The sequence below is a fragment of the Hyperoodon ampullatus genome (genome assembly GCF_949752795.1).
Source record: "Hyperoodon ampullatus genome assembly, chromosome: 3".
Classification (NCBI taxonomy): Eukaryota; Metazoa; Chordata; class Mammalia; order Artiodactyla; family Ziphiidae; genus Hyperoodon; species Hyperoodon ampullatus.
This window is the reverse complement of record NC_136916.1, coordinates 15,228,342-15,243,631: the sequence shown is the minus strand read 5'-3', so window position 1 is coordinate 15,243,631 and position 15,290 is coordinate 15,228,342. Positions and strand designations below refer to the sequence as shown.

The following is a 15,290-nucleotide window of genomic DNA, read 5'->3' as shown; positions in this document are numbered from 1 at the left end:
CTTAGATTCATCTTTGCTTTCTTTCCAAGTTTTATTTCATTTTTGATAATATGGAAGACTGCATGAAAGCGAACAGAGCTTAGAAAGAAAAGGTGCTTAAGAAAGCTATGGGGCTTCCCTGGTGGCGCAGTGGTTGAGAGTCCGCCTGCCGATGCAGGGGACACGGGTTCGTGCCCCGGTCCGGGAGGATCCCACATGCCGTGGAGCGGCTGGGCCCGTGAGCCATGGCCGCTGGGCCTGTGCGTCCGGAGCCTGTGCTCCGCAACGGGAGAGGCCACAACAGAGAGAGGCCTGCGTACCGCAAAAAAAAAAAAAAAAAAAAAAAAAAAAGAAAGCTATGGAAGTATTTTCATTTTCTTTTAATTTATATAGTTGATCAATATAAATTTATTTATATATCAATATATACATTCACATTCAAAACCACATATATTAACTTTAGTTATTTGGTTGGGTTTTTTTTCCCCCTTTAATGCCACCTGAGTTGACTGACAACTCATTTGAGTTTAAAAAATAAACACTGAAATTCAGTTTGAATTCTCTTCATTTTATTTTTCTCCACAAACTTTGGAGGTTAGTTTAGAGATTAGCAATAGCCTAGAAAGGCAATTATCATTTTTTATAGTATATCCCAGGAGTGAGAAAAATTTAATCCTTGATTGCTACTAGCAGAAATAAGCAAAATGCTGGAGAATATCGCTGCTTGCCTAACATGGAGTGATAGAGAAAGTAGAAGAATGAGAGAAAAACATAAAAATGGAAGAGTAAGTAAAGAAGCAAGTTAAAAGAAATCCATAGATATGATGAAAAGTCTGTGGATGGCCCAAGCCTAAAGCACCACAGATCAGAGTCCCTTTCCTTCACTGGGTTTTATTATTGGTCTTCTGCTTGGTAGGGGAACCATGTTGGTCACTATTACCATATTTCAGTATAAGACTTAGAAGATATGTAGGATTCAGAAGAAGATTTGTAATCAGAAATACCAATAAGCAAATAAAAGTTCTGAGTACCATCTCTGAACACTGGTAAATAGAGCTACCTCTGCCTTAGGATTGTGTAGCCTAGTGGACTATTAGACAAAGTGAAGCAGAATGTGGGAGTTCCTTAGAAAACACAAATAATGACATTTGTATTTTGAAAACATCTTATTTGTAGATATTTGTAAACATCTGTGAGAATTCTTTGAGACTTTATAGAGAAATTACTATTTAAGATATTTCTTGAAGGAAGTTATAATTTCTGTGATTATGTAGGGAAGGAAGAGTAGGTCACAGGGAAGAATATCTTGAATAAATACTATACAGAAGAGGAAATTGATGGAATATGTTTGAGATAGTAAATAATTGAGTTTGAATGAAGCTGGGTGTAGCTTTACAAAAAATATTAAGATGTGAAAAGTAGTTTGGGACAATTTTATAACTGCCTCAAGAGTCAATTTGAGTCAATAGTCCTTAATTAGATAAGTAATAAATGTAAGAAGCTGAACCAAGATATTCTGTAATGCTTTAAAGTATAAAAAACTGAAGTTAGTACACATAATAGGAAGAATATTGCAGTAGTTTGTGTGACAAATATTGAGGGCCTTGCTGATTCTCAGGCTTCAAACAAAGGGAGAGAAATGATGCTATTAGCAAAATTTACTAAGCAGAAGAGCCGGTTTTAGGGAAAAACAATGGCTTCAGTTCAGAAACTATTACATTTTGTGTAAAAAAAGGACTATATATAAGTAAAATTTGCACAAGGACCATATCTTTATGAGCTCACCATGTATTTTTGTGCTAGTATAGTGCCAGCCATTTAATAGACATTTTAATTAATGTGTTGAAAGACTGAATGGAAAGAAGAAAGGTAAATTGGAAGATTGCCCCTCTAAGCCGTGGATTACCTCACATCCACTCACATCTTTAAAGTATGATATGAGCATGGTTATCCTATAATATGAATATTAGGCATGTTTTCTGACACTTAGGTTACCGGTGTTCCACTGAATTTTTAAAAGTGAATTATTAATCACATTTGTTCAAAATCTGTACACACAGTGGTGAAAATATGGACAGCTTTGCATTTTCTGTTTCTCAAATCATTTTATCTTTAAAAGTCTTGTCAGTGATTCAGCCAGTATGAAGTAAGATTTCCCTTAGCTGAGTTGGTAGTAAAAAACCCAAACAGATGGCTATATCATGTTTACTGCTTCAAAGTACCATTTTTCTTTGAAAAGATCCTCAAAGTAAGTGAAAAATCTGGTGTCTTGAATGATCTCTATCTTCTTTGAAGAAGACACTAATGTAAAGAAATCTTTTTTATTTTTTGCTTAAGAAATGCTAGTATGGCACTTGCATATATAAATCTATACCTTGTTTAGAGAGGCACAACTGAGATAATTTAGATATTGACCTGGGTTTCTCCAAAATGGAACCAGAATCTCCTGTAAAAGTTTTCAGCTAAATAAATAGCTTGTCTACACTTCCATTGTTTATTTATTCAGTCAGTATTGGTTGAGCCCCTACTGTGTGAAAGACACAGTACATGATACTTTGGTTTGTACAGAGAAGAATAAACTGTTGTTCCTCCAGGAGCTTAGACTCTAAGAGGAAGGAGTATATGACTAAGCAATAAGACAAGGTTGACTGTGAGTATTGGAGGAGCAGAAAGTTGCTCCAAGAGGAGATCCTTCTTATTGGGTGAATCAAGAACAGGTTTGTGAAAGAGCTAACATTTGACGTTGGCCTTAAAGGACGGTGGAATTTTAGCAAAGAAGCAGGTTGAAAAGAGGTGAAGAGGGAACAGACATTCTAGACAAGGGGATGCTGAGCTAAGTGACAGTGCTGAGTCCATACTGAGCATATTTGGAGGTCTGTCAAGTAAATCTGTTTATCTTGAATGGAGACTCAGAGTAAGAGTCTAGTGAAGGGGAGATGGGAAGAGTGATGTAAAATACTTTGAACTTTAGACACTTGGATGATATCCAGTAAGTATTGAGTTTCTTTGAGTAAAGAACAGATCTGGCCTAATCTGGCAGTGGAGGACAGGGTAAGGTTAGGCAGTTAAAGTCAAAGAAAGAGGCAAGGTTTTCAATACTTCTACATAGATTATAGTGCCTGAAGCCAGGGAAGGGCACATCATTTGAGTTGTCTGATCATTGTGTTTGCAAAGGTTTTCAGCCAAAAGGATTCATTAGGACACAAGTGAGTAAAGCTAAGAACAGCTTGGAAGAGGACTTCTGAATCATAGATTTTCAACAGATCTCTTCTGATTAACTAGGTGTTATAAGCAGATAAACCTACCTGACAAATGTTCATCATCTTACAAATCTTGAAAAAGTTATTAACCATGAAAGGCTTGGAAGAAAAATGGAAACCAGAAGTCAGATTAAATAAAGTTGACTGAAAGGCATTGCAAATAGACCATGGACTGGGATTTTTAAGTAGGAACACATTGGTTTCTATGAAACTGAAATGAACAGAGATATTCTATTGACTGTCAGTTCTCTTTGAATGTGTCTGCAAATTCCTCTTGAACCTGTTTCTACTTTGGATTTAAGATAAAGAAAGTGAAATGTTAAAGCGCATATTTTAAATCACAATTCCCTTCATTCCTACCTCACCGCTTCTGCATTTCCCATGCCTCCTTAAAATCTCTCACTCTCCACATAGACACTAATTTTGACTAAAATGAACTTAGACAATGTCTTGTGTTATTGCTAGGATCAATACCATTTCAAAACAGAGAGTAGTTTAAAAATACAGATATATGCATAATTTACTGTGACCCATCATTGTGTGTGTATGTATAATATATATACATATATATTTCATTGTGAGTAAAATTAAGTTTCTAGTTAAAATGTAAATAAAAATCAAATATCCGGTCATTTATTTATAAACTACAAAAATTAATCTTTGCTTATTAAACATTTTAATTTTCAAAAGCTTCAGTCATCCATACAAATAATGTACACAATGAATTGGAAATACCATTTTATTTTTTGGTTCACTGGCAGCAGAATCTGAAAGCATCCTTTCATCTTTCTATTTAAAAAATACGTCAGAATACAAATATTCCAGGCATTAAAAAACTAGTCTTCTGTGCATTTTGTACAGATACTTCCATTAAATGTACCACGAAGTTGTGTTGTTTGCATATCACACTGCCTTTTATTACCTTTCCATGTGAATACTTTAATTGATACTTTTTAAATTTTAGGCTGCTAAAGTGATCTTTTAAAAGCTTCAAAAAGTAGATTTATGTGTGAGGACTTGATTTTTTAATTCTTGCAACCATCACTAGTAATAATGTTTTTCTCATGAGTCCATCAGGGGTACTACGTATAACTAAGATGAGAGGAAAATGGGAGGTGGGAGAGGGTGGTAAATGATGCCTGTTATAATGGGAGAGAGAAAAGTTGACATTATCCAGATAATTCTGGCCCTCAAATTTTAAGTATGTAGACAGATGCTGATTCAAAATTAAAATAGTGTGTGGAATTGCAAGCAAGTTTCACATGAGATTAGGAATCAAAGATGATGTGAATTAAAAGGATAATAATGAACAGGTATTACTTAACCTTGATTATGTGGAGGATTTGCCCTCCTTTCCTTTCTACGTGAATTTCTAGTTGGAGATTTAGATTTTTTTGTCAGGATATGAAAAGTTTTATTGAGAAGCCTGCTTCACACACATCTTTTCTTTTTCCAGTTTGATATAATTGACATACAGCACTGTATAAGATGTCAATTTTAGTTCTATTTTATTTTGTTTGCCCCATGAAAACTAATAAAATGTAAAATGTTCACTAAGTAATCAGTGTTTAATATCTGAAAAATTAATACGTGGCACTAAAAAAGGTCAAACAAACAAAAGTAAATATATACAGTCGGCCCTCCATATCCGTGGGTACAATGTCCAGGGATTCAACCAACTGCAGCTTAAAAATATTCGAAAAAAAAATTTTTGGAAACTTCCAAGAAGCAAAACTTGAATTTGCTGTGAGCTGGCAACTATACATAGTATTTACATTGTATTCACAACTATTTACATATCATTTACATTGTATTAAGTATTATACAACCTAGAGTTAATTTAAAGTATGTGGGAGGATATGTGTAGGTTATGTGCAAATACTACACCATGTTATATAAGGGACTTGAGCATCCAGGGATTTTGGTATGGGGGTAGGGGGTGTGTCCTGGAGACTGAGGAACAACTGTGTCTCCTTCCTTCCCATGCCTTCTAGTCTACTAGTACTCCTCTCAAGGGAAAAAAAAAAGTTACTCTTTGAGCTATGGTATCTTAAATTCAAATTTAGACTAATTTCCTATATCTTGTCAATAATCATTTGTTCCCCCCCCCTTTAAGTCTCCAATAAAAGAGGTTAAAAAATACTGCATATTATTTTGATTGGGTTTTGAGGATGTATATTACCAAATCTTCCAGCTTCATTTTTATTTTTGCTTTCAAATAGCAATATTTTAATTGTGGTCCCAAATAATATTTCATGCTTTTTAGAGGTACTTGATTAATAACAGTTATAAAAGGCTTTTTAACAGCAGAAGAGAGTTAGTTATTACTCATGATGATTGATTTATAAATACCAACCCCACCATCTTTCAAGTATATAACCTCATATAACAGAACTTGATTGCCTCCATTAACCTTCTGAATCTAGTGAAAAGGTAAATGGAATTATTTTGTATTATTATTATCATTATATTATTATATGTATCTGGAGATTTGATACATGAAGGGAAGTACTGAAAGGATAGATGCTGGACAAAAGTAAATCCATTCCAATTTGGTTCACTAATTTAAAGTAACAAACTCAAGTCTCAAAGATTCCTGGAGAGAAAGTTAAGTTATGTGATGTCTGCTTTGCTGTGTCTGAGTGATTCTCTGGATATACCTCCTGAAAGTTCATCTCACCTGTCCTCCTTGATAATTTACTCCCCCAAACTGTCTAGTGTCCCACAGTAGATTCAGCAGATTCATCAGCATTACTACATTTCCCTGTGGCTTTATGAATTGTGTATTCCAGAAGCCCTTTTATTTCTCCTGTGTATTGACATGTCATATTTCATCAGCACTGGGTCCTTGGGATTGGGGGTGAAGTGTAGCTGGAGATTAGAGCAACAGGAGACCCAGAGAGGGGCCACCCAGGAGATAGACTTGAGTCAATATGAAAAATAGCAGAGGCAGAAATGTGGGTAGAAAGGAGGACAATTATAGAAAAACAAAAAAGAGAGGATCATTGGTACACGGTGGATAAGTCATGATTAGTGACAGGACTGGGGGAATGCTGATCCATCAAAATGAGAGTCTGGGTAAAAAGCAGATTCTCCAGGCTCAGCCCCTTCCGTCACCATCACAACCACAGAGGAGTCTACCGATCACTACTCTGGAAAGCGCCGTTTAGCCTCTTGTGGATCCAGGCTTTGTTTGAAACATTCGCGAATACTTAGCTTTTTCCTCCTTTCCTAGTCACTGCATCAATAATTCAGATAAATAACAGTATTACATAGACGCTCAAATACATCACCCAATTGAAAACAAAAGGAGTCTAGGTGACCCTAGTAAAGTAACAAAGTACAGCAACTGTTCTAACATTGTCCAACCCTGGAAAGGGGGGAAAGATACTAAGTGAGGCAGGATTGACTTTGGACTCTGGACATTTCAGGAATAAGTTCAAAAGAGTTCTATTCCTACAGAAGCCAGCAAATGAAATTCATTTTCTTCGAGAAGCAGGCTGGTATCTAGATTAAGATAAGTAGACTCTTGAATCAGAATGTGGGTCTTCATAAGTAACACCATGTGATCTTCAGTAAATTACTTAATCTCTCCCACCTCAGTTTCCCAATCTGTAAAATAGCATATGAAAGTTCCTAGTTCATAAGGATTTTTGTCAAGAGTTAACGAAGTAATATGTGTTATTAATACCTATTTCATAGAAAATGCTATAAAAACAGCATATATTATTATTACTCCTTTTTTATATGTATTTTTTTTCTCTTTTATTCCTTTTCAAAATACATTTTCTGTAAAGCTGTGCTTGCTTGTTAGTTTGTCTGTTGTTTCCTTTGATGGCATGATCCATAGCTCAGGGGGTGTTTAGGGACTTAATTCTTCATTATCGCCTTTTAAAGTCTGGCTCGTCCATTCATGACTGGGAGGTATAAGAGTGTTTAGATGACTTGGGATATCCTCTTTCTCAGCATGGGTATATCTGTCATCTCTAAGTACACTGCAGAATCTCCTCTAAAGGCCTCCCAATGCTGTGACTGTATCTGAAAGTCTTACAAAATTTAGCAATTTTGTAACACATGGCAGAAGAATCTTGAAATGTTTCTCTAATTGTGATATTATGGGTCATAACTAGGTAACAGGCATTATTGTAATCAGCAGGTCATGCATATCTTTATGCTTCTTATTCTACCCTTTGTAGAACAAGAACTTTAAGGACAAGTTATCAACGCATAAAGTTAGTTATGGGTAAAATGATGGGGATGGGGATGGACGTTCCTCTGGTGCATCTAGGTTGCCTTTCATAGACTAAGGATTCGATTAATTGCTAATAATTCAACTTGAAAATGTATTGAAGACCCAATCCTAAAGGAAAACTTAAATATTTGTTTAGTTAAATTTATATGTGATGTTTTGTCTTTGAATTAGGAGACGGATTTCTTTATGTGCACCTGTTATGTCAATGCTAACCTTTATTATCAGGATCTTTCCCTATTTTTCTTTTTTTAATACATCACAGAAAACTAGTAGGTATAATACGGAAGCAACTCAAAATTGTGTTCTGACTTCAACTGATACAGCTCTGGAGCTGAGACATATTATTAAAAAGAATAGGTCTAAATAAATATTTTGTTGGCTATTTCTTTTTAAAATTTTTTTATTTTTATAAATAAATAAATTTATTAATTTATTTATTTTGGGCTGTGTTGGGTCTTCATTGCTGTGCGCAGGCTTTCTCTAGCTGCGGCGAGCGAGGGCTACTCTTCACTGCGGTGAGCGGGCTTCTCATTGCGGTGACTTCTCTTGTTGTGGAGCATGGGCTCTAGGCATGCGGGCTTCAGTAGCTGTGGCTCACAGGCTCAGTAGCTGTGGCTCACGGGCTCTAGAGGGCAGGCTCAGTAGTTGTGGCGCCCAGGCTTAGTTGCTTCACAGCATGTAGGATCTTCCCAGACCAGGGCTCGAACCCGTGTACCCTGCATTGGCAGGTGGATTCTTAACCGCTGCGCCACCAGGGAAGTCCCTTGTTGGCTGTTTCTAATAGGGTTATGGTGGATTTAGATTACCTTGTTGATCTGACTAGCCTGAAGGCTACAGAGAGATTTTCATTTTACCTGCTGGAATTATTGTTCAAATGAGAGGTTTCTGCTGAAGGCAAAGAAAATGGGGGGAAAAAACCTTTTTAATTGTTTTATTATCAATTTCCACAGCTCCTTTAAAAAACAAGCATCTTTTAGTTAATAGCTTGTAGAGAAAATCAATAGTACTTTTAGATTACTCCAGGAAAATAGAAAGAGTAAAAGAATTTGGAACAATTAGATTTTGCAAATAAATAAATAAATAAGTAAAAATAAACCAAAACTGTATAAGTGATAAAAATGAAACATCTTTTAATTTTTAAAAAACTGTGGTAAACACACATAGCAAAAGCTTTACCATACTATTTATGAAGTTTAGTCATTGAGCTCAGCTCTGAATAATTTTTTTTCTCCTGTTATTCTTTTTAAGTGGTAATCTCTTTAGATAACTTATCAGTTTCCTCCAAAATGCCTTCAAAAGACAACTTTTTCCCAGAACTTTATACCAGTACATTCTTGTAAGCAGAGTTTACTGTTCTTAGTAGGTGGCAGAGAGAAAAAAACTATTCCATTAGAGAAATATTTGTGAAGGTCACAGCCCAAAGACACAGGCCCACTAAAGGCTAAGAAACTTCTAAGATTGAAACACAAAGAGAAAAAAGAATGGAAACAAAAATAGAACACCCAAGAACTGTGGGATAATAATAAAAGATGTAACATACACATAATTGGAATATCAACAGAGAGAAAAGAAGAACAGAGTGGAAGAAATATTTGAAATAATAATGGCCAAGAACTTTCCAAAATTAATGACGGACACCAAACCAGAAAGCTCAGAGAACACCAGCCAGGCAAAAAGCACAACTGGACATACCAGTTTCAAACTGCAAAAAAAAAACAAAGGCAAAGAGAAATTCTTGAAAGAAGTCAGAGAAAACCACACCTTACTACAAAATACCCAACCAGTGCTCCTTGAAACTGTCAAGGTCATCAAACAAGAAAAGTCTGAGAAACTGTGACAGCCAAGAGGAGCCTCGGGAGACATGATAACTAAATATGATGTGAAGTCCTGGATGGGATCCTGGAGTATAAAAAGGACATTATGTAAAAGTTAGGGAAATCTGAATAAGGTTACTTAATGCAGGTAATAATTATGTATCAACATCATTTCATTAATTTTGACCAAGATATGGTCATACTAATGACATACTAATGTAAAGGGTTAATAGTATGAGAAACCAAGTGTGGGATATATGGAAAGACTCTGCACTATCTTTGCAACTTTTCTCTGAATCTAAACCTATTTATAGTAAAAAATTTAATTAAAAAAAAGGAAACATAACTGGCTGCTAAATATATGGCACAATGTATAATCATACTCCTAATAAGAGAAATGCAAATTAAAACAACAAGGAGATATTATTTCTACTTGTGATTTATAAAGGTTTTTAAAAAGCGAGTCTTATAAAGCAATAATCTTTCTAGGGTATGGAGAAAAATGTAGTCTCTTAGTTATAATCTATTAAAATATAAAATATATAACCATCATTTCTACTTCTAAAAATGTACCCAGTAGGTACACTCACATGGATGTGAACTAATGTATAAGACTATCCATTGCTAAAGATTGAAAACAACCTGAATATCTGTCAGTAAGGATGTTCAAGTTGTGGACAGATAAAATAAATTATCATGCACTCACAGAGTGGAATTCCATGTACCCTTAAGCAGAATGAATAGCTTCAAGCATCTAGTGAAAAAACCAAGGTGCAGAACAGTTTTACATACATATATGTGTGCATGTTTATATTTATATTTAATAAATATAAACATGCACACATATATGTATGTGACAGATATATTTAAACATGCATAAACTAACTCTGAAATAATTTGAAAGAAACATACATATGCTTTCAAGTGCATAGAGAAATCACTGGAAAGATATACAACAAACTATTTGTTACCCTTAAAGAGGAGAATTGATGGCTTGCTGGAGATCAGGAATAAGGAGACATAAATTTGACAGTCATCTCTGCATTTCAAATTATTACTTTGTTCATGTTTATCCTTTCAAACACTATTAGTATTTAGCATTCTTATTGGTAAGAATTGATAGGGAATAAATTCCTGAAGTGCATATGTTTGTTTTCATTTTGTATAATTTTATAATAGATACTTATTTCAAAAAGTGAAAATTTAAGAGTGTAAGATATAAATCTTGTTTCATAATTATTTTTTATTTCCAAATTTCTTATGATTTAGAGTTTCAGGTAGTAAAATTTGTTTGTGAAGTTGCCATTTTTATTGAGTGTTCATTTAAATTGTTTATTGAAGGGTTTATCAATATATCTAAAGTTCCTGAGGATAAACCTGAATTAACATCAAACTGCTGAATGTGACATTGTAAGAAGGTCAGAAAAAAGATTTGGGTGATTCTTGGTTTAACTGTATTGACCATATTAAGAAGGGTAGATATCCCCATCTAATTAATCAACACATATTTTTATGTTATTAGCAACGATTTATTTAACAATATAGTAGTTAGAAACCAAGAAAAAATTCCTGAGTATTTTCTAAGGAGAAATAGGAAAATGTAAGTGTCTGTATCTGTGAACTGAATAGCTGTGTCCCTCCCCAAGTTCATATGTTGAAGCCCTAACCCCCTGTGTGAGTGTATGTGGACATGAGGCCTCTAAGGAAGTAATTAAGGTTAAATGAGGTCATAAGGGAGGGGCCCTGATTCAATAGGATTGGTGTCCTTATAAGAAGAGACTCCAGTGAGCTCACTCTCACCCTGTTTGAACTCAGAGGAAAGGCCATGTGAGGACTTAGCAAGAAGGTGGCCACATCTGTAAGCCAGGAAAAGAGTCCTCAACACAAACCAAACCTTGCCAGAACCTTGATCTTGGACTTTCCAGCCTCAAGAACTGTGAGAAAATAAATTTCTGTTGTTTAAACCACCCACCTATGATGTTCAGTTACGGGAGCCTGAGTCTGCTACTACAGACGTCCAAGGGACTTAATGACTTTGGGCTTTAAAGTAGGCAGGAGTCAAACTCCAGAAGTATAGATTTTCTGGACCAAAGTGATACTTAAGTTCTTGGCAATGTCCTGATTCTGAGTAACCTGTCCCTAGGCCAAGCTATAAGGAGCAGATCCAGCCTCTGAGAAGCAGAAGCCTGGCTGGATTTCAGGGCTGGCCACAGCACGGTGGTAGAATGAGAAGGGCAGTAATACTTTCCTGAAGCCAAAGCAGAGAATCATTCAGAATAACAAAGACACCCTGTGGAAGGTGCGTGGATCACTCCTCAGTGAAGGCGTAAGGTCCAGGGACGAGTGCAGGCCAGAAGGGAAGAATTCCAGACCACAGGATTCCTCCAGAAGGACAGGTATATTGGACAACAGACAGCTGTGGGCTGCCCTCAGTGGATATACTGTTGGACAGAAGGAAAGAATGGCCTGATGGGGCAGCCCACAGATACCTCAGTCGAGTATGTGGTCGAGAATGTATAGAATGAAGGATTTCAGGACCAGCCACCAGAGGTGCTTATGAAGGTGGTGGTGGAGGTAAGGCATGGTTAGCTCTCTGTCTGTACAAATATCTGTATTGAGAGATCTGTGTCTTTTTAATATGTCCAGGTGGCTTCTGTATTTCAGTGTATTCCTTGTGTAATAAATAACCTGTCTGTTCTATATACATATAGAATATATAAATTACTTGCCTTTTCTTTCTTTTCTTTTTTTTTTTTTTTTTGGCTGTGCCACACGGCATGCAGGATCTCAGTTCTCTGACCAGGGATTGAACCCGTGCCCCCCGCATTGGAAGCGTGGGGTCTTAACTACTGGACCGCCAGGGAAGTCCCTACTTGCCTTTCAATACATGTATAGATGGTACACTGCTCAGGTCAAGGACACAAGCATGCATTTCTTTTTCCTCTAGCGGTGATGGGTTTCCTCTAGTGCAGTGGTTGATCCTACGGCATTTCTCCTGTGGTTTGGCACCATTAGTACTAGGCTCTCACCTACTGGAGGTGGGGGAGGTAGGGGTGGAGCCGCTATTCAATTCAGTATAAAAAATCTTATTTTCATAGTCTAAACTGCAACTGTGCTTTTCAGCACTTAATGCTTAGCAGGTGGCTGCCTTGGAACTGATAAAATGTTAGAATGAATAACAGGTTCTGCCTCAGCATTACCTGGAGTGCTTTTTTAAAATGTGGGTATCTGGGTCCCGCACCAGACCTGTGTACAGCAGCTGCTCTAGAACTTCTGCATTCGAGGGGCAAGTGGTCAGGGACCTGGTTAGAAGATGAGGGCAAGGGAGGGATGAACCTCAAAAAATGGTCTATAAGCTGAGTTTGCATAGTGTGCAGACTTTTTTTTGCATAGATTCTGCTTCATTTTAACAGAAAATTTTTCTAACGTTTCATATTCAAAGTGCATGTAAGATTTGTATTTTTAATTAATTATTACTATTTTATTTGGGGAGATATCAGAAAGCTGATGTGGATAGTGGGGAGTAAAAACTCCATTCCAAAACAACTCTAGACACCGCCACCCTCTTAATTGGACTTCCTGGCATCAGGACCCAGGAATCTGATTTCCAACAATTCCCCAGGTGATCCTCATGTTTATTATGCTTGCTAATGGGACAAAACACATTTTAAGAAACACAGCACTTTTTTTTTTTTTTTTGCGGTACACGGGCCTCTCACTGTTGTGGCCTCTCCCATTGCAGAGCACAGGCTCTGGATGCGCAGGCTCAGTGGCCATGGCTCACGGGCCTAGCCGCTCCGCAGCATGTGGGATCTTCCCGGACTGGGGCACGAACCCGTGTCCCCTGCATTGGCAGGCGGACTCCCAACCACTGCGCCACCAGGGAAGCCCAACACAGCACTTTTATATAACATCTGATCAGTGGAGACTGTAGTAAAAACGAACTTATAAAAATCTTTCTGCTTACACCATCAAGAAAGCAATTCGAGTTTTCAGGCATAAATTCAACTACAGCTGCCTATAAACCATAAAAGGAAAAAAAGGTCGCTACTCATCCCTAGATAGCGGATCTAATTACTTTCTTGTAAGAGTTTGCTTGACAGGTCAAGATTTAGACTACACAGCACAGGATTGTTCCTACAAGGCTGTCACCTCTGCTTTGTGTCTGTCTTCCAGAGTTTTTCACTAGGGATGTGTACTTGTTATTTTCACTTTTTTGTTGTCTGGCAGTATTTAAAGACAGTTTGTGACTGATGTCTTTCATTAACTTTTCCCTAAAACTGTGTTCTAAGCAACAATATGGTTTATCCCCTCCCGCCCTGTTCTTTGTTATGCTGTTTTCTTTAGGTTATAAGGGCATTCTGTATATTCATATCAGCATTTCCACAACACAAAACGTAGTTGACAGTTTCTCTTAGCTTGGTCCAAATGCAAAATGTCGGGTGGCCTCTGCAAGTTAACATTATAGTCCTGTGCCATGTGGGTGAGAAATCAAAAGGGGGATAGAAGAGAAGGATTTTATTTTTTTCCTTCAGTGATTCAATAAGACAGTATCTGTCACAACCACCTCGGTCAAATAACCCATTCTCTAATCTCCAAAATATACAGGCAGCTTATGCAGCTCAATATAAAAAAAAACAAACCCAATCCAAAAATGGGCGGAAGACCTAAATAGACATTTCTTCAAATAAGATATACAGACTGCCAACAAACACATAAAAGGATGCTCAACATCACTAATCATTAGAGAAATGCAAATCAGTACCACAATGAGGTATCACCTCACTCCAGTCAGAATGGCCATCATCAAAAAATCTACAAACAATAAATGCTGGAGAGGGTGTGGAGAAAAGGGAACCCTCTTGCACTGTTGGTGGGAATGTAAATTGATACAGCCACTATGGAGAACAGTATAGAGGTTCCTTAAAAAACTAAAAATAGAACTCCCATTCGACCCAGCAATCCCACTACTGGGCATATACCCTGAGAGAACCATAATTCAAAAAGGGACGTGTACCATAATGTTCATTGCAGCTCTATTTACAATAGCCAGGACATGCAAACAACCTAAGTGTCCATCGACAGATGAATGGATAAAGAAGATGTGGCACATTTATACAATGGAATATTACTCAGCCATAAAAAGAAATGAAACTGAGTTATTTGTAGTGAGGTGGATAGGCCTAGAGTCTGTCATATGGAGTGAAGTAAGTCAGAAAGAGAAAAACAAATACCATATGCTAACACATATATATGGAAGTTTTTAAAAAATGGTTCTGATGAACCTAGGGGCAGGACGGGAATAAAGACTCAGATGTAGAGAATGGACTTGAGGACACGGGGAGGGGGAAGGGGAAGCTGGGACGAAGTGAGAGAGTGGCATGGACATATATACACTACCAAATGTAAAGTAGATAGCTAGTGGGAAGCAGCCGCATAGCACAGGGAGATCAGCTCGGTGCTTTGTGTGACCACCTAGAGGCGTGGGATAGGGAGGGTGGGAGGGAGGCTTAAGAGGGAGGAGATATGGGGATATATGTATACATATAGCTGATTCACTTTGTTATACAGCAGAAACTTAACACAACACTGTAAAGCAATTATACTCCAATAAAGATGTAAAAAAAACAAAAAAACCAAGTAACCCATTCTCAAAGTGAACAACATTTGTAGTAGCTTCTTGAAAAATCAAGCCTGCGGGTATAACAGAGCACTTAACTTCAGAGAAGTGACATAAACACCAGTCTGAACAAATGCTGTGCCACTTCTGCTCAGCTTACATTAAAAGCAATGCCTTTTCTAAGATTAAAGTCTTTTATACAAAAGCCTTTTGTATCATAAATGGAAGGGAAAAGGATGTATAAAAAATTACTTTAAAATTCTCAAGGATAAAGAATAAATTCATAATTAAAAAGGAGTTTTCACGAGTTCCCAGTTTTGAAAAGGCAGAATTCAGAACAAAAATGTCCCCAAAATGCCATTTTG

General features: G+C 36.9%; 1 protein-coding gene across 2 annotated transcripts in view; it reads left to right on the top strand.

The window, feature by feature from the left end:
- PLXDC2 (plexin domain containing 2) overlaps window positions 1–15,290 on the top strand; it is a gene marked incomplete at both ends in the record, with an annotated part of 390,364 nt that overhangs the window by 203,524 nt on the left and 171,550 nt on the right. The window lies entirely within an intron of this gene.